The sequence below is a fragment of the Carcharodon carcharias genome, chromosome 32 (genome assembly GCF_017639515.1).
Source record: "Carcharodon carcharias isolate sCarCar2 chromosome 32, sCarCar2.pri, whole genome shotgun sequence".
Classification (NCBI taxonomy): domain Eukaryota; kingdom Metazoa; phylum Chordata; class Chondrichthyes; order Lamniformes; family Lamnidae; genus Carcharodon; species Carcharodon carcharias.
Window position 1 is genome coordinate 5,280,115 of NC_054498.1, and position 21,431 is coordinate 5,301,545.

A 21,431-nucleotide genomic window follows, 5' to 3' on the forward strand; every position below is an offset into this window, starting at 1 on the left:
CTCCTAATTGCCTTAAGTGCTCCCCTACACATTCTATTCTCTAGGGCTTCTGGTGTTTTGAGCCTTTGGTATCTGTCTTTGCCTCCCTTTTTCTCTTTATCTAATCCTGTATATCCCTCGACATCCAGGGTTCCCTGGATTTGTTGGTCTCACCCTTTCTTTACTGGAATATGTTGGCCCTGTACTCTCCCTCTTTCCTTCTTGAATGAGTCCCATTGCTCTGACGCAGATTTACCTAAAAGTAGCTGTTCCCAGTCCACTCTGGCCAAATCATATCTGATTTTATTAAAATTGGCCTTCCCCCAATTTAGAACTCTGATTTCTGGCCCATCCTTGTCCTTTTCCATGACAACCTTGAATCTAATGGAGTGATGATCACTAACTGCAAAATGCTCCCCCCACTGATGCCTCTACCATATATCCGGCTTCATTCCCTAAAATTAAGCCCAGGACCTTCTACGTACTGGCTTGAAAAACTCTCCTGGATGCATTTTAAGAATGCTGCTCCCTTTAAACCTATCACACTATGACTAACCCATTTAATGTTGGGGGAGTTGAAATCCCCCACTATTACTACCCTATTATTTTTACACTTCTCTGAAATTTGCCTACATATCTGCTTTTCTATTTCTCTCTGACTATTTGGGGGCCTATGGTACACTCCCATGAATTTGATTGATCCTTTTTTGATTTTCAGTTCTACCCATATGGCTTCATTTGAGGAGCCTTCTAAGATGTCATCCCTCCTTACTGCTGTAATTGATTCCTTGATCAATATTGTGATACACCCTCCTCTTTTACCTCCTTCCCTGTCTCGCCTGATGACCCCATATCCTGGAATATTAAGCTGCCAATCCTGCCCCTCTCTCAACCATGTCTCAGTGACAGCAATGACATCATTCCAGGTCAGGTGCAACCCGTCCACCTCATACAGATCCCACCACCTCCAGAAACAGTCTTAATGCCCCTCCTGCACCATCTCTCCAGCCACGCATTCATCTGGTCTAACCTATTTCTATACTCACTAGCGCGTGGCATCAGAAGTAATCCAGAGATGATTACCTTTGAGATCCTGTTTTTTAATGTTTCCTAGCTCCCTAAATTCTGTTTGCAGGACCCCATCCCTCTTTCTATCTATGTCATTGGTACCAATATGTACCAAGATCTCTGTCTGTTTGCCCTGCAGCTGTTCAGTGACATCCTTGACCCTGGCGCCAGGGAGGTAACATACCATCCTGGAGTCACATCTACAGCTGCAGAAATGACGGTCTGTTCCCCTTACTATTGAGTCTCCTACCACTATTGCTCTTTCCCTTTTTCCTCCACCACCACCACCCCACACACACACCCCCGGTGCAGTGCCACAAGTGTGGCCACATTCCCCAGATGAACCTCACTCTCACCATTTTCCAACGCACAAAACAGTTCTTGAGCGAAATGCACCCTGGGGATTTCCTGACTACCTGCCTGACACCTTTCTTCTGACTGATGGTCACCCATTCTCTCTCTGTCTGCACTTCCATAAGCTGTGAGGCGACCATGTCTAAAAATGAAACACACAGCCTCGCGGATGCACCTCAGCGCCTCCAGCCGTCGCTCAAGTTCCGAAACTCGGACCTCAAGTAGCTGCAGCTGGTGGCACTTCCTGCACACGTGGTCGGTCAGAGCGCAAGGAGCATCTTGGACTTCCCACGTGTTGCTGGTGGTACATCACACGGGACTGAGCTGCCCTGCCACGCCTCTAATTAATAAAAAAAACCCTTACTTTAAGTTAAATACATTAAAACAAAACATTAAATTATTTATGTACTTTAAATAAAAACCAGAACCCTTAGCTTAATCTATTTTGCACTGGAGAGAAAAAAACTGGAGGAAAACACTCACTACTCAGCAATCAGCTCTCACCTTTGTGCTGACATCAGTTTTTGGAGCTTCCCCGCTGGTTCTGAGCTCTCCGCTACACTCCTGTGATGTCACTTATTATTTCCAACAAGAACTGGCTGCAGGGCCCTCTTCCCAGACTGCTTCACCATGATGCTGACTGCAGGACACTCTTCCCAGACTGCTTCACCGCGATGCTGACTGCACGACACTCTTCCCAGACTGCTTCACCACGATGCTGACTGCAGGACACTCTTCCCAGACTGCTTCGCCATGATGCTGACTGCAGGACACTCTTCGCAGTCTGCTTCACCATGACACTGACTGCAGGACACTCTTCCCAGACAGCTTCACCAATGATGCTGACTGCAGGACACTCTTCCCAGACTGCTTCACTGTGATGCTGACTGCAGGACACTCTTCCCAGACTGCTTCACCGCGATGCTGACTGCAGGACACTCTTCCCAGACTGCTTCACCGTGATGCTGACTGCAGGACACTCTTCCCAGACTGCTTCACCGCGATGCTGACTGCAGGACACTCTTCCCAGACTGCTTCACCACGATGCTGACTGCAGGACACTCTTCCCAGACTGCTTCACCATGATGCTGACTGCAGGACACTCTTCCCAGACTGCTTCACTGCGATGCTGACTGCAGGACACTCTTCCCAGACTGCTTCACCGCGATGCTGACTGCAGGGCACTCTTCCCAGACTGCTTCACCGCGATGCTGACTGCAGGACACTCTTACCAGACTGCTTCACCGCGATGCTGACTGCAGGACACTCTTCCCAGACTGCTTCACTGCGATGCTGACTGCAGGACACTCTTCCCAGACTGCTTCACCGCTATGCTGACTGCAGGACACTCTTCTCAGACTGCTTCACTGCGATGCTGACTGCAGGACACTCTTCCCAGACTGCTTCACCGCGATGCTGACTGCAGGACACTCTTCCCAGACTGCTTCACCGCGATGCTGACTGCACGACACTCTTCCCAGACTGCTTCACCGCGATGCTGACTGCAGGACACTCTTCCCAGACTGCTTCACTGTGATGCTGACTGCAGGACACTCTTCCCAGACTGCTTCACTGCGATGCTGACTGCAGGACACTCTTCCCAGACTGCTTCACTGTGATGCTGACTGCAGGACACTCTTCCCAGACTGCTTCACTGCGATGCTGACTGCAGGACACTCTTCCCAGACTGCTTCACTGTGATGCTGACTGCACGACACTCTTCCCAGACTGCTTCACCATGATGCTGACTGCACGACACTCTTCCCAGACTGCTTCACCATGATGCTGACTGCACGACACTCTTCCCAGACTGCTTCACTGCGATGCTGACTGCACGACACTCTTCCCAGACTGCTTCACCATGATGCTGACTGCAGGACACTCTTCCCAGACTGCTTCACTGCGATGCTGACTGCAGGACCCTCTTCCCAGACTGCTTCACTGCGATGCTGGCTGCAGGACACTCTTCCCAGACTGCTTCACCGCGATGCTGACTGCAGGGCACTCTTCCCAGACTGCTTCACCGCGATGCTGACTGCACGACACTCTTCCCAGACTGCTTCACCGCGATGCTGACTGCAGGACACTCTTCCCAGACTGCTTCACTGTGATGCTGACTGCAGGACACTCTTCCCACACTGCTTCACTGCGATGCTGACTGCAGGACACTCTTCCCAGACTGCTTCACTGTGATGCTGACTGCAGGACACTCTTCCCAGACTGCTTCACTGCGATGCTGACTGCAGGACACTCTTCCCAGACTGCTTCACTGTGATGCTGACTGCACGACACTCTTCCCAGACTGCTTCACCGCAATGCTGACTGCAGGACACTCTTCCCAGACTGCTTCACCGCGATGCTGACTGCAGGACACTCTTCCCAGACTGCTTCACCGCGATGCTGACTGCAGGGCACTCTTCCCAGACTGCTTCACTGTGATGCTGACTGCAGGACACTCTTCCCAGACTGCTTCACCGCGATGCTGACTGCAGGACACTCTTCCCAGACTGCTTCACTGTGATGCTGACTGCAGGACACTCTTCCCAGACTGCTTCACTGTGATGCTGACTGCAGGACACTCTTCCCAGACTGCTTCACCGCGATGCTGACTGCAGGACACTCTTCCCAGACTGCTTCACTGCGATGCTGACTGCAGGACACTCTTCCCAGACTGCTTCACCGCGATGCTGACTGCAGGACACTCTTCCCAGACTGCTTCACCACGATGCTGACTGCAGGACACTCTTCCCAGACTGCTTCACCATGATGCTGACTGCAGGACACTCTTCCCAGACTGCTTCACTGCGATGCTGACTGCAGGACACTCTTCCCAGACTGCTTCACCGCGATGCTGACTGCAGGGCACTCTTCCCAGACTGCTTCACCGCGATGCTGACTGCAGGACACTCTTCCCAGACTGCTTCACCGCGATGCTGACTGCAGGACACTCTTCCCAGACTGCTTCACTGCGATGCTGACTGCAGGACACTCTTCCCAGACTGCTTCACCGCTATGCTGACTGCAGGACACTCTTCTCAGACTGCTTCACTGCGATGCTGACTGCACGACACTCTTCCCAGACTGCTTCACCGCGATGCTGACTGCAGGACACTCTTCCCAGACTGCTTCACCGCGATGCTGACTGCACGACACTCTTCCCAGACTGCTTCACCGCGATGCTGACTGCAGGACACTCTTCCCAGACTGCTTCACTGTGATGCTGACTGCAGGACACTCTTCCCAGACTGCTTCACTGCGATGCTGACTGCAGGACACTCTTCCCAGACTGCTTCACTGTGATGCTGACTGCAGGACACTCTTCCCAGACTGCTTCACTGCGATGCTGACTGCAGGACACTCTTCCCAGACTGCTTCACTGTGATGCTGACTGCACGACACTCTTCCCAGACTGCTTCACCATGATGCTGACTGCACGACACTCTTCCCAGACTGCTTCACCATGATGCTGACTGCACGACACTCTTCCCAGACTGCTTCACTGCGATGCTGACTGCACGACACTCTTCCCAGACTGCTTCACCATGATGCTGACTGCAGGACACTCTTCCCAGACTGCTTCACTGCGATGCTGACTGCAGGACCCTCTTCCCAGACTGCTTCACTGCGATGCTGGCTGCAGGACACTCTTCCCAGACTGCTTCACCGCGATGCTGACTGCAGGGCACTCTTCCCAGACTGCTTCACCGCGATGCTGACTGCACGACACTCTTCCCAGACTGCTTCACCGCGATGCTGACTGCAGGACACTCTTCCCAGACTGCTTCACTGTGATGCTGACTGCAGGACACTCTTCCCACACTGCTTCACTGCGATGCTGACTGCAGGACACTCTTCCCAGACTGCTTCACTGTGATGCTGACTGCAGGACACTCTTCCCAGACTGCTTCACTGCGATGCTGACTGCAGGACACTCTTCCCAGACTGCTTCACTGTGATGCTGACTGCACGACACTCTTCCCAGACTGCTTCACCATGATGCTGACTGCACGACACTCTTCCCAGACTGCTTCACCATGATGCTGACTGCACGACACTCTTCCCAGACTGCTTCACTGCGATGCTGACTGCACGACACTCTTCCCAGACTGCTTCACCATGATGCTGACTGCAGGACACTCTTCCCAGACTGCTTCACTGTGATGCTGACTGCAGGACACTCTTCCCAGACTGCTTCACCATGATGCTGACTGCAGGGCACTCTTCCCAGACTGCTTCACCATGATGCTGACTGCAGGACACTCTTCCCAGACTGCTTCACTGCGATGCTGACTGCAGGACACTCTTCCCAGACTGCTTCACCGCGATACTGACTGCAGGACACTCTTCCCAGACTGCTTCACCGCGATGCTGACTGCAGGACACTCTTCCCACACTGCTTCACTGCGATGCTGACTGCAGGACACTCTTCCCAGACTGCTTCACCGCGATACTGACTGCAGGACACTCTTCCCAGACTGCTTCACCGCGATGCTGACTGCAGGACACTCTTCCCAGACTGCTTCACTGCGATGCTGACTGCAGGACACTCTTCCCAGACTGCTTCACCGCGATGCTGACTGCAGGACACTCTTCCCAGACTGCTTCACCGCGATGCTGACTGCAGGACACTCTTCCCAGACTGCTTCACCGCGATGCTGACTGCAGGACACTCTTCCCAGACTGCTTCACTGCGATGCTGACTGCAGGACACTCTTCCCAGACTGCTTCACTGTGATGCTGACTGCAGGACACTCTTCCCAGACTGCTTCACTGCGATGCTGACTGCAGGACACTCTTCCCAGACTGCTTCACTGCGATGCTGACTGCAGGACACTCTTCCCAGACTGCTTCACTGTGATGCTGACTGCAGGACACTCTTCCCAGACTGCTTCACTGCGATGCTGACTGCAGGACACTCTTCCCAGACTGCTTCACCGCGATGCTGACTGCAGGACACTCTTCCCAGACTGCTTCACTGCGATGCTGACTGCAGGACACTCTTCCCAGACTGCTTCACCGCGATGCTGACTGCAGGACACTCTTCCCAGACTGCTTCACCGCGATGCTGACTGCAGGACACTCTTCCCAGACTGCTTCACCGCGATGCTGACTGCAGGACACTCTTCCCAGACTGCTTCACTGCGATGCTGACTGCAGGACACTCTTCCCAGACTGCTTCACTGTGATGCTGACTGCAGGACACTCTTCCCAGACTGCTTCACTGCGATGCTGACTGCAGGACACTCTTCCCAGACTGCTTCACTGCGATGCTGACTGCAGGACACTCTTCCCAGACTGCTTCACTGTGATGCTGACTGCAGGACACTCTTCCCAGACTGCTTCACTGCGATGCTGACTGCAGGACACTCTTCCCAGACTGCTTCACCGCTATGCTGACTGCAGGACACTCTTCTCAGACTGCTTCACTGCGATGCTGACTGCAGGACACTTCCCAGACTGCTTCACTGCGATGCTGACTGCAGGGCACTCTTCCCAGACTGCTTCACCATGATGCTGACTGCACGACACTCTTCCCAGACTGCTTCACCGCTATGCTGACTGCAGGACACTCTTCCCAGACTGCTTCACCGCGATGCTGACTGCAGGACACTCTTCCCAGACTGCTTCACTGCGATGCTGACTGCAGGACACTTCCCAGACTGCTTCACTGCGATGCTGACTGCAGGGCACTCTTCCCAGACTGCTTCACCACGATGCTGACTGCAGGACACTCTTCCCAGACTGCTTCACCGCTATGCTGACTGCAGGACCCTCTTCCCAGACTGCTTCACTGCGATGCTGACTGCAGGACACTCTTCCCAGACTGCTTCACTGCAATACTGACTGCAGGACACTCTTCCCAGACTGCTTCACTGTGATGCTGACTGCAGGACACTCTTCCCAGACTGCTTCACTGCGATGCTGACTGCAGAACACTCTTCCCAGACTGCTTCACTGCGATGCTGACTGCAGAACACTCTTCCCAGACTGCTTCACCGCGATGCTGACTGCAGGACCCTCTTCCCAGACTGCTTCACTGCGATGCTGACTGCAGGACACTCTTCCCAGACTGCTTCACCGCGATGCTGACTGCACGACACTCTTCCCAGACTGCTTCACTGTGATGCTGACTGCAGGACACTCTTCCCAGACTGCTTCACCGCGATGCTGACTGCAGGACCCTCTTCCCAGACTGCTTCACTGTGATGCTGACTGCAGGACACTCTTCCCAGACTGCTTCACCGTGATGCTGACTGCAGGACACTCTTCCCAGACTGCTTCACCGCGATGCTGACTGCAGGACACTCTTCCCAGACTGCTTCACCACGATGCTGACTGCAGGACACTCTTCCCAGACTGCTTCACCGCGATGCTGACTGCAGGACACTCTTCCCAGACTGCTTCACCGTGATGCTGACTGCAGGACACTCTTCCCAGACTGCTTCACTGCGATGCTGACTGCAGGACACTCTTCCCAGACTGCTTCACCATGATGCTGACTGCACGACACTCTTCCCAGACTGCTTCACCGCGATGCTGACTGCAGGACACTCTTCCCAGACTGCTTCACCGCGATGCTGACTGCAGGACACTCTTCCCAGACTGCTTCACCGCGATGCTGACTGCAGGACACTCTTCCCAGATTGCTTCACCGCGATGCTGACTGCAGGACACTCTTCCCAGACTGCTTCACCGTGATGCTGACTGCAGGACACTCTTCCCAGACTGCTTCACCACGATGCTGACTGCAGGACACTCTTCCCAGACTGCTTCACCGCGATGCTGACTGCAGGACACTCTTCCCAGACTGCTTCACCGCGATGCTGACTGCAGGACACTCTTCCCAGACTGCTTCACTGCGATGCTGACTGCAGGACACTCTTCCCAGACTGCTTCACCATGATGCTGACTGCACGACACTCTTCCCAGACTGCTTCACCGCGATGCTGACTGCAGGACACTCTTCCCAGACTGCTTCACCGCGATGCTGACTGCAGGACACTCTTCCCAGACTGCTTCACCGCGATGCTGACTGCAGGACACTCTTCCCAGACTGCTTCACCGCGATGCTGACTGCAGGACACTCTTCCCAGACTGCTTCACCGCGATGCTGACTGCAGGACACTCTTCCCAGACTGCTTCACCGCGATGCTGACTGCAGGACACTCTTCCCAGACTGCTTCACCACGATGCTGACTGCAGGACACTCTTCCCAGACTGCTTCACCGCGATGCTGACTGCAGGACACTCTTCCCAGACTGCTTCACCACGATGCTGACTGCAGGACACTCTTCCCAGACTGCTTCACCACGATGCTGACTGCACGACACTCTTCCCAGACTGCTTCACCACGATGCTGACTGCAGGACACTCTTCCCAGACTGCTTCACCGCGATGCTGACTGCAGGACACTCTTCCCAGACTGCTTCACCATGATGCTGACTGCAGGACACTCTTCCCAGACTGCTTCACCATGATGCTGACTGCACGACACTCTTCCCAGACTGCTTCACCACGATGCTGACTGCAGGACACTCTTCCCAGACTGCTTCACCGCGATGCTGACTGCAGGACACTCTTCCCAGACTGCTTCACCATGATGCTGACTGCAGGACACTCTTCCCAGACTGCTTCACCACGATGCTGACTGCACGACACTCTTCCCAGACTGCTTCACCACGATGCTGACTGCAGGACACTCTTCCCAGACTGCTTCACCGCGATGCTGACTGCAGGACACTCTTCCCAGACTGCTTCACCATGATGCTGACTGCAGGACACTCTTCCCAGACTGCTTCACCGCGATGCTGACTGCGGGGCACTCTTCCCAGACTGCTTCACTGCGATGCTGACTGCAGGACACTCTTCCCAGACTGCTTGACCATGATGCTGACTGCAGGACATTCTTCCCAGACTGCTTCACCGCCATGCTGACTGCAGGACACTTCTCAGACTGCTTCACTGTGATGCTGACTGCAGGACACTCTTCCCAGACTGCTTCACTGTGATGCTGACTGCAGGACGCTCTTCCCAAACTGCTTCACTGTGATGCTGACTGCAGGACGCTCCTCCCAGACTGCTTCACCATGATGCTGACTGCAGGACACTCTTCCCAGACTGCTTCACCGCGATGCTGACTGCAGGACACTCTTCCCAGTCTGCTTCACCGCGATGCTGACTGCAAGACACTCTTCCCAGACTGCTTCACTGTGATGCTGACTGCAGGACGCTCTTCCCAAACTGCTTCACCATGATGCTGACTGCAGGACGCTCTTCCCAGACTGCTTCACTGTGATGCTGACTGCAGGACGCTCTTCCCAGACTGCTTCACTGTGATGCTGACTGCAGGACACTCTTCCCAGACTGTTTCACTGCGATGCTGACTGCAGGACATTCTTCCCAGACTGCTTCACTGTGATGCTGACTGCAGGACACTCTTCCCAGACTGCTTCACCATGATGCTGACTGCACGACACTCTTCCCAGACTGCTTCACCGCGATGCTGACTGCAGGACACTCTTCCCAGACTGTTTCACTGCGATGCTGACTGCAGGACACTCTTCCCAGACTGCTTCACTGTGATGCTGACTGCAGGACACTCTTCCCAGACTGCTTCACCATGATGCTGACTGCAAGACATTCTTCCCAGACTGCTTCACTGTGATGCTGACTGCAGGACACTCTTCCCAGACTGCTTCAATGCGATGCTGACTGCAGGACACTCTTCCCAGACTGCTTCACCGCGATGCTGACTGCACGACACTCTTCCCAGACTGCTTCACCGCGATGCTGACTGCAGGACACTCTTCCCAGTCTGCTTCACTGTGATGCTGACTGCAGGACACTCTTCCCAGACTGCTTCACCATGATGCTGATTGCACGACACTCTTCCCAGACTGCTTCACCGCGATGCTGACTGCACGACACTCTTCCCAGACTGCTTCACTGTGATGCTGACTGCAGGACACTCTTCCCAGACTGCTTCACCGCGATGCTGACTGCAGGACCCTCTTCCCAGACTGCTTCACTGTGATGCTGACTGCAGGACACTCTTCCCAGACTGCTTCACCGTGATGCTGACTGCAGGACACTCTTCCCAGACTGCTTCACCGCGATGCTGACTGCAGGACACTCTTCCCAGACTGCTTCACCGCGATGCTGACTGCAGGACACTCTTCCCAGACTGCTTCACCACGATGCTGACTGCAGGACACTCTTCCCAGACTGCTTCACCGCGATGCTGACTGCAGGACACTCTTCCCAGACTGCTTCACCGTGATGCTGACTGCAGGACACTCTTCCCAGACTGCTTCACTGCGATGCTGACTGCAGGACACTCTTCCCAGACTGCTTCACCATGATGCTGACTGCACGACACTCTTCCCAGACTGCTTCACCGCGATGCTGACTGCAGGACACTCTTCCCAGACTGCTTCACCGCGATGCTGACTGCAGGACACTCTTCCCAGACTGCTTCACCGCGATGCTGACTGCAGGACACTCTTCCCAGATTGCTTCACCGCGATGCTGACTGCAGGACACTCTTTCCAGACTGCTTCACCGTGATGCTGACTGCAGGACACTCTTCCCAGACTGCTTCACCACGATGCTGACTGCAGGACACTCTTCCCAGACTGCTTCACCGCGATGCTGACTGCAGGACACTCTTCCCAGACTGCTTCACCGTGATGCTGACTGCAGGACACTCTTCCCAGACTGCTTCACCGCGATGCTGACTGCAGGACACTCTTCCCAGACTGCTTCACCATGATGCTGACTGCACGACACTCTTCCCAGACTGCTTCACCGCGATGCTGACTGCAGGACACTCTTCCCAGACTGCTTCACCGCGATGCTGACTGCAGGACACTCTTCCCAGACTGCTTCACCGCGATGCTGACTGCAGGACACTCTTCCCAGACTGCTTCACCGCGATGCTGACTGCAGGACACTCTTCCCAGACTGCTTCACCGCGATGCTGACTGCAGGACACTCTTCCCAGACTGCTTCACCACGATGCTGACTGCAGGACACTCTTCCCAGACTGCTTCACCGCGATGCTGACTGCAGGACACTCTTCCCAGACTGCTTCACCACGATGCTGACTGCAGGACACTCTTCCCAGACTGCTTCACCACGATGCTGACTGCACGACACTCTTCCCAGACTGCTTCACCACGATGCTGACTGCAGGACACTCTTCCCAGACTGCTTCACCGCAATGCTGACTGCAGGACACTCTTCCCAGACTGCTTCACCATGATGCTGACTGCAGGACACTCTTCCCAGACTGCTTCACCATGATGCTGACTGCAGGACACTCTTCCCAGACTGCTTCACCATGATGCTGACTGCACGACACTCTTCCCAGACTGCTTCACCACGATGCTGACTGCAGGACACTCTTCCCAGACTGCTTCACCGCGATGCTGACTGCAGGACACTCTTCCCAGACTGCTTCACCATGATGCTGACTGCAGGACACTCTTCCCAGACTGCTTCACCATGATGCTGACTGCACGACACTCTTCCCAGACTGCTTCACCGCGATGCTGACTGCAGGACACTCTTCCCAGACTGCTTCACCGCGATGCTGACTGCAGGACACTCTTCCCAGACTGCTTCACCATGATGCTGACTGCAGGACACTCTTCCCAGACTGCTTCACGGCGATGCTGACTGCGGGGCACTCTTCCCAGACTGCTTCACTGCGATGCTGACTGCAGGACACTCTTCCCAGACTGCTTCACCATGATGCTGACTGCAGGACATTCTTCCCAGACTGCTTCACCGCCATGCTGACTGCAGGACACTTCTCAGACTGCTTCACTGTGATGCTGACTGCAGGACACTCTTCCCAGACTGCTTCACTGTGATGCTGACTGCAGGACGCTCTTCCCAAACTGCTTCACTGTGATGCTGACTGCAGGACGCTCCTCCCAGACTGCTTCACCGTGATGCTGACTGCAGGACACTCTTCCCAGACTGCTTCACCGCGATGCTGACTGCAGGACACTCTTCCCAGTCTGCTTCACCGCGATGCTGACTGCAAGACACTCTTCCCAGACTGCTTCACTGTGATGCTGACTGCAGGACGCTCTTCCCAGACTGCTTCACTGTGATGCTGACTGCAGGACGCTCTTCCCAAACTGCTTCACCATGATGCTGACTGCAGGACGCTCTTCCCAGACTGCTTCACTGTGATGCTGACTGCAGGACGCTCTTCCCAGACTGCTTCACTGTGATGCTGACTGCAGGACACTCTTCCCAGACTGTTTCACTGCGATGCTGACTGCAGGACATTCTTCCCAGACTGCTTCACTGTGATGCTGACTGCAGGACACTCTTCCCAGACTGCTTCACCATGATGCTGACTGCACGACACTCTTCCCAGACTGCTTCACCGCGATGCTGACTGCAGGACACTCTTCCCAGACTGTTTCACTGCGATGCTGACTGCAGGACATTCTTCCCAGACTGCTTCACTGTGATGCTGACTGCAGGACACTCTTCCCAGACTGCTTCACCATGATGCTGACTGCAAGACATTCTTCCCAGACTGCTTCACTGTGATGCTGACTGCAGGACACTCTTCCCAGACTGCTTCAATGCGATGCTGACTGCAGGACACTCTTCCCAGACTGCTTCACCGCGATGCTGACTGCACGACACTCTTCCCAGACTGCTTCACCGCGATGCTGACTGCAGGACACTCTTCCCAGTCTGCTTCACTGTGATGCTGACTGCAGGACACTCTTCCCAGACTGCTTCACCGCGATGCTGACTGCAGGACACTCTTCCCAGACTGCTTCACCGCGATGCTGACTGCAGGACATTCTTCCCAGACTGCTTCACTGCGATGCTGACTGCAGGACACTCTTCCCAGACTGCTTCACCGCGATGCTGATTGCACGACACTCTTCCCAGACTGCTTCACTGCGATGCTGACTGCAGGACACTCTTCCCAGACTGCTTCACTGCGATGCTGACTGCAGGACACTCTTCCCAGACTGCTTCACCGTGATGCTGACTGCAGGACACTCTTCCCAGTCTGCTTCACCGCGATGCTGACTGCAGGACACTCTTCCCAGACTGCTTCACCATGATGCTGACTGCAGGACACTCTTCCCAGACTGCTTCACCGCGATGCTGACTGCAGGACACTCTTCCCAGACTGCTTCACCATGATGCTGACTGCGGGACACTCTTCCCAGACTGCTTCACCGCGATGCTGACTGCAGGACACTCTTCCCAGACTGCTTCACCATGATGCTGACTGCAGGACACTCTTCCCAGACTGCTTCACCGCGATGCTGACTGCAGGACACTCTTCCCAGACTGCTTCACCATGATGCTGACTGCAGGACACTCTTGCCAGACTGCTTCACCGCGATGCTGACTGCAGGACACTCTTCCCAGACTGCTTCACCGCGATGCTGACTGCAGGACACTCTTCCCAGACTGCTTCACCGCGATGCTGACTGCAGGACACTCTTCCCAGACTGCTTCACTGTGATGCTGACTGCAGGACACTCTTCCCAGACTATTTCACCGCGATGCTGACTGCAGGACACTCTTCCCAGACTGCTTCACTGTGATGCTGACTGCAGGACACTCTTCCCAGACTGCTTCACTGTGATGCTGACTGCAGGACACTCTTCTCAGACTGCTTCACTGTGATGCTGACTGCAGGACACTCTTCCCAGACTGCTTCACCGCTATGCCGACTGCAGGACGCTCTTCCCAGACTGCTTCACTGCGATGCTGACTGCAGGACACTCTTCCCAGACTGCTTCACCGTGATGCTGACTGCAGGACACTCTTCCCAGACTGCTTCACAGTGATGCTGACTGCAGGACACTCTTCTCAGACTGCTTCATCGTGATGCTGACTGCAGGACACTCTTCCCAGACTGCTTCACCGCGATGCTGACTGCAGAACACTCTTCCCAGACTGCTTCACCGCGATGCTGAATGCAGGACACTCTTCCCAGACTGCTTCACTGCGATGCTGACTGCAGGACACTCTTCCCAGACTGCTTCACAACGATGCTGACTGCAGGACACTCTTCCCAGACTGCTTCACTGCGATGCTGACTGCAGGACACTCTTCCCAGACTGCTTCACCATGATACTGACTGCAGGACACTCTTCCCAGACTGCTTCACCATGATGCTGACTGCAGGACACTCTTCCCAGACTGCTTCACCATGATGCTGACTGCAGGACATTCTTCCCAGACTGCTTCACCATGATGCTGACTGCAGGACACTCTTCCCAGACTGCTTCATTGTGATGCTGACTGCAGGACACTCTTCCCAGACTGCTTCACCGTGATGCTGACTGCAGGACACTCTTCCCAGACTGCTTCACCGTGATGCTGACTGCAGGACACTCTTCCCAGACTGCTTCACCGCGATGCTGACTGCAGGACACTCTTCCCAGACTGCTTCACCGCGATGCTGGCTGCAGGACACTCTTCCCAGACTGCTTCACCGCGATGCTGACTGCAGGACACTCTTCCCAGACTGCTTCACCGCTATGCCGACTGCAGGACGCTCTTCCCAGACTGCTTCACCGCGATGCTGACTGCACGACACTCTTCACAGACTGCTTCACCGCGATGCTGACTGCAGGACACTCTTCCCAGACTGCTTCACCGCGATGCTGACTGCAGGACACTCTTCCCAGACTGCTTCACCGCGATGCTGACTGCAGGACACTCTTCCCAGACTGCTTCACCGCGATGCTGACTGCAGGACATTCTTCCCAGACTGCTTCACCACGATGCTGACTGCAGGACACTCTTCCCAGACTGCTTCATCGCGATGCTGACTGCAGGACACTCTTCCCAGACTGCTTCACCATGATGCTGACTGCAGGACACTCTTCCCAGACTGCTTCACCGCGGTGCTGACTGCAGGACACTCTTCCCAGACTGCTTCACCGCGATGCTGACTGCAGGACACTCTTCCCAGACTGCTTCACCGCGATGCTGACTGCAGGACATTCTTCCCAGACTGCTTCACCATGATGCTGACTGCAGGACACTCTTCCCAGACTGCTTCACAGCGATGCTGACTGCAGGACACTCTTCCCAGACTGCTTCACTGCGATGCTGACTGCAGGACACTCTTCCCAGACTGCTTCACTGCGATGCTGACTGCAGGACACTCTTCCCAGACTGCTTCACCGTGATGCTGACTGCAGGACACTCTTCCCAGACTGCTTCACCGTGATGCTGACTGCAGGACTCTCTTCCCAGACTGCTTCATCGTGACGCTGACTGCAGGACACTCTTCCCAGACTGCTTCATCGTGAAACTGACTGCAGGACACTCTTCCCAGACTGCATCATTGTGAGGCTGACTGCAGGACACTCTTCCCAGACTGTTTCATTGTGATGCTGACTGCAGGACACTCTTCCCAGACTGTTTCACCGCGATGCTGACTGCAGGACACTCTTCCCAGACTGCTTCACCGCGATGCTGACTGCAAGACACTCTTCCCAGACTGCTTCACCGGGATGCTGACTGCAGGACACTCTTCCCAGACTGCTTCACTGCGATGCTGACTGCAAGACACTCTTCCCAGACTGCTTCACCGCGATGCTGACTGCAGGACACTCTTCCCAGACTGTTTCACCGCGATACTGACTGCAAGACACTCTTCCCAGACTGCTTCACCATGATGCTGACTGCAGGACACTCTTCCCAGACTGTTTCACCATGATGCTGACTGCACGACACTCTTCCCAGACTGCTTCACCACGATGCTGACTGCAGGACACTCTTCCCAGACTGTTTCACCGCGATACTGACTGCAAGACACTCTTCCCAGACTGCTTCACCGCGATGCTGACTGCAGGACACTCTTCCCAGACTGCTTCACTGCAATGCTGACTGCAGGACACTCTTCCCAGACTGCTTCACCGCGATGCTGACTGCAGGACACTCTTCCCAGACTGCTTCACCGCAATGCTGACTGCAGGACACTCTTCCCAGACTGCTTCACCGCAATGCTGACTGCAGGACACTCTTCCCAGACTGCTTCACCGCAATGCTGACTGCAGGACACTCTTCCCAGACTGCTTCACCGCGATGCTGACTGCAGGACACTCTTCCCAGACTGCTTCACTGCGATGCTGACTGCAGGACACTCTTCCCAGACTGCTTCACCGTGATGCTGACTGCAGGACACTCTTCCCAGTCTGCTTCACCGCGATGCTGACTGCAGGACACTCTTCCCAGACTGCTTCACCATGATGCTGACTGCAGGACACTCTTCCCAGACTGCTTCACCGCGATGCTGACTGCAGGACACTCTTCCCAGACTGCTTCACCATGATGCTGACTGCAGGACACTCTTCCCAGACTGCTTCACCGCGATGCTGACTGCAGGACACTCTTCCCAGACTGCTTCACCATGATGCTGACTGCAGGACACTCTTCCCAGACTGCTTCACCATGATACTGACTGCAGGACACTCTTCCCAGAATGCTTCACCATGATGCTGACTGCAGGACACTCTTGCCAGACTGCTTCACCGCGATGCTGACTGCAGGACACTCTTCCCAGACTGCTTCACCGCGATGCTGACAGCAGGACACTCTTCCCAGACTGCTTCACCGCGATGCTGACTGCAGGACACTCTTCCCAGACTGCTTCACTGTGATGCTGACTGCAGGACACTCTTCCCAGACTATTTCACCGCGATGCTGACTGCAGGACACTCTTCCCAGACTGCTTCACTGTGATGCTGACTGCAGGACACTCTTCCCAGACTGCTTCACTGTGATGCTGACTGCAGGACACTCTTCTCAGACTGCTTCACTGTGATGCTGACTGCAGGACACTCTTCCCAGACTGCTTCACCGCTATGCCGACTGCAGGACGCTCTTCCCAGACTGCTTCACTGCGATGCTGACTGCAGGACACTCTTCCCAGACTGCTTCACCGTGATGCTGACTGCAGGACACTCTTCCCAGACTGCTTCACTGTGATGCTGACTGCAGGACACTCTTCTCAGACTGCTTCACTGTGATGCTGACTGCAGGACACTCTTCCCAGACTGCTTCACCGCGATGCTGACTGCAGAACACTCTTCCCAGACTGCTTCACCGCTATGCCGACTGCAGGACGCTCTTCCCAGACTGCTTCACTGCGATGCTGACTGCAGGACACTCTTCCCAGACTGCTTCACCACGATGCTGACTGCAGGACACTCTTCCCAGACTGCTTCACTGCGATGCTGACTGCAGGACACTCTTCCCAGACTGCTTCACCATGATACTGACTGCAGGACACTCTTCCCAGACTGCTTCACCATGATGCTGACTGCAGGACACTCTTCCCAGACTGCTTCACCATGATGCTGACTGCAGGACATTCTTCCCAGACTGCTTCACCATGATGCTGACTGCAGGACACTCTTCCCAGACTGCTTCACTGCGATGCTGACTGCAGGACACTCTTCCCAGACTGCTTCACCGCGATGCTGACTGCAGGACACTCTTCCCAGACTGCTTCACCGTGATGCTGACTGCAGGACACTCTTCCCAGACTGCTTCACCGCGATGCTGACTGCAGGACACTCTTCCCAGACTGTTTCACCGCGATGCTGGCTGCAGGACACTCTTCCCAGACTGCTTCACCGCGATGCTGACTGCAGGACACTCTTCCCAGACTGCTTCACCGCTATGCCGACTGCAGGACGCTCTTCCCAGACTGCTTCACCGCGATGCTGACTGCACGACACTCTTCACAGACTGCTTCACCGCGATGCTGACTGCAGGACACTCTTCCCAGACTGCTTCACCGCGATGCTGACTGCAGGACACTCTTCCCAGACTGCTTCACCGCGATGCTGACTGCAGGACACTCTTCCCAGACTGCTTCACCGCGATGCTGACTGCAGGACATTCTTCCCAGACTGCTTCACCATGATGCTGACTGCAGGACACTCTTCCCAGACTGCTTCACTGCGATGCTGACTGCAGGACACTCTTCCCAGACTGCTTCACCATGATGCTGACTGCAGGACACTCTTCCCAGACTGCTTCACCGCGATGCTGACTGCAGGACACTCTTCCCAGACTGCTTCACCGCGATGCTGACTGCAGGACACTCTTCCCAGACTGCTTCACCGCGATGCTGACTGCAGGACATTCTTCCCAGACTGCTTCACCATGATGCTGACTGCAGGACACTCTTCCCAGACTGCTTCACTGCGATGCTGACTGCAGGACACTCTTCCCAGACTGCTTCACTGCGATGCTGACTGCAGGACACTCTTCCCAGACTGCTTCACTGCGATGCTGACTGCAGGACACTCTTCCCAGACTGCTTCACCGCGATGCTGACTGCAGGACACTCTTCCCAGACTGCTTCACCGTGATGCTGACTGCAGGACTCTCTTCCCAGACTGCTTCACCGCAATGCTGACTGCAGGACACTCTTCCCAGACTGTTTCACCGCGATGCTGACTGCAGGACACTCTTCCCAGACTGCTTCACTGCGATGCTGACTGCAGGACACTCTTCCCAGACTGTTTCACTGCGATGCTGACTGCAGGACACTCTTCCCAGACTGTTTCACCGCGATGCTGACTGCAGGACATTCTTCCCAGACTGCTTCACCGCGATGCTGACTGCAAGACACTCTTCCCAGACTGCTTCACCGGGATGCTGACTGCAGGACACTCTTCCCAGACTGCTTCACTGCGATGCTGACTGCAAGACACTCTTCCCAGACTGCTTCACCGCGATGCTGACTGCAGGACACTCTTCCCAGACTGTTTCACCGCGATACTGACTGCAAGACACTCTTCCCAGACTGCTTCACCATGATGCTGACTGCAGGACACTCTTCCCAGACTGTTTCACCATGATGCTGACTGCACGACACTCTTCCCAGACTGCTTCACCACGATGCTGACTGCAGGACACTCTTCCCAGACTGTTTCACCGCGATACTGACTGCAAGACACTCTTCCCAGACTGCTTCACCGCGATGCTGACTGCAGGACACTCTTCCCAGACTGCTTCACCGCAATGCTGACTGCAGGACACTCTTCCCAGACTGCTTCACCGCGATGCTGACTGCAGGACACTCTTCCCAGACTGCTTCACCGCAATGCTGACTGCAGGACACTCTTCCCAGACTGCTTCACCGCAATGCTGACTGCAGGACACTCTTCCCAGACTGCTTCACCGCAATGCTGACTGCAGGACACTCTTCCCAGACTGCTTCACCGCGATGCTGACTGCAGGACACTTCCCAGACTGCTTCACCGCGATGCTGACTGCAGGACACTCTTCCCAGACTGCTTCACCGGGATGCTGACTGCAGGACGCTCTTCCCAGACTGCTTCACTGCGATGCTGACTGCAGGACATTCTTCCCAGACTGCTTCACCGCGATGCTGACTGCAGGACATTCTTCCCAGACTGCTTCACCGCAATGCTGACTGCAGGACACTCTTCCCAGACTGCTTCACCGCGATGCTGACTGCAGGACATTCTTCCCAGACTGCTTCACCGCAATGCTGACTGCAGGACATTCTTCCCAGACTGCTTCACCGCAATGCTGACTGCAGGACATTCTTCCCAGACTGCTTCACCGCGATGCTGACTGCAGGACACTTCCCAGACTGCTTCACCGCGATGCTGACTGCAGGACACTCTTCCCAGACTGCTTCACCGGGATGCTGACTGCAGGTCGCTCTTCCCAGACTGCTTCACTGCGATGCTGACTGCAGGACATTCTTCCCAGACTGCTTCACCGTGATGCTGACTGCAGGACATTCTTCCCAGACTGCTTCACCGCTATGCCGACTGCAGGACGCTCTTCCCAGACTGCTTCACCGTGATGCTGACTGCAGGACACTCTTCCCAGACTGCTTCACTGCAATACTGACTGCAGGACACTCTTCCCAGACTGCTTCACTGTGATGCTGACTGCAGGACACTCTTCCCAGACTGCTTCACTGCAATACTGACTGCAGGACACTCTTCCCAGATTGCTTCACTGTGATGCTGACTGCAGGACGCTCTTCCTAGACTGCTTTACCGCTATGCTGACTGCAGGACACTTCCCAGACTGCTTTACCGCGATGCTGACTGCAGGACACTTCCCAGACTGCTTTACTGCGATGCTGACTGCAGGACACTTCCCAGACTGCTTTACCACAATGCTGACTGCAGGACACTCTTCCCGGACTGCTTCACTGTGATGCTGACTGCAGAACACTCTTCCCAGACTGCTTCACCATGATGCTGACTGCAGGACACTCTTCCCAAACTGCTTCATGGCGATGCTGACTGCAGGACACTCTTCCCACACTGCTTCACCGTGATGCTGACTGCAGGACACTCATCCCCAGACCCCAGGACATGCTTCCAGACTTTCTTGGGCAGGGTTGTTTTGAGTGCTGTTGTTTCATTAACTATAAATTCAAAATATGCACAGATCTCAAGTTCCTGAAACCAATAGATATCTGCAGATTAATGGGAACAGGGATTTAAACTTTGTGTGGTTCAGAAAATATCGAGGCACGTGTAATAATAGCAACGCAAGGAGTAACCTGCAAACACACTTGCTAAGTTGGTGACAGATGCTTAGAGAGGCCAGTACAAGATTGCTGCATAAAGCTAGTTCTGGTGGAGATGTGTAATGGTGTACTTTCACCCCTGTGTGTCACTGTTGCTGAATTAGTATTTGAAGCTCTGCTTTCATAATTTTGTTGAACTGGTCTCTTGGCAACCAGTCACGATTCTGCCCCAGTGAACATTCCTCCCACCATCGTAAGTAGATATTGCTGGCTGTTTATCTCGTTGCCAAGATGTTTCTGGCACTTCAAACTAGCTAAGAGACACTTTAAGACGTTTTGCTGTGATAATAATGTTATGACTGAATTGTTAAGCTGTTACGATTGGTGGTTACTGTGCAGTTTGTATTTAAATCTGAAAAATGCTAAAATTGAAAGACTATTTGGTCAAGTCACAGGAATTTTGTAGTTTTACTAAAGGGAA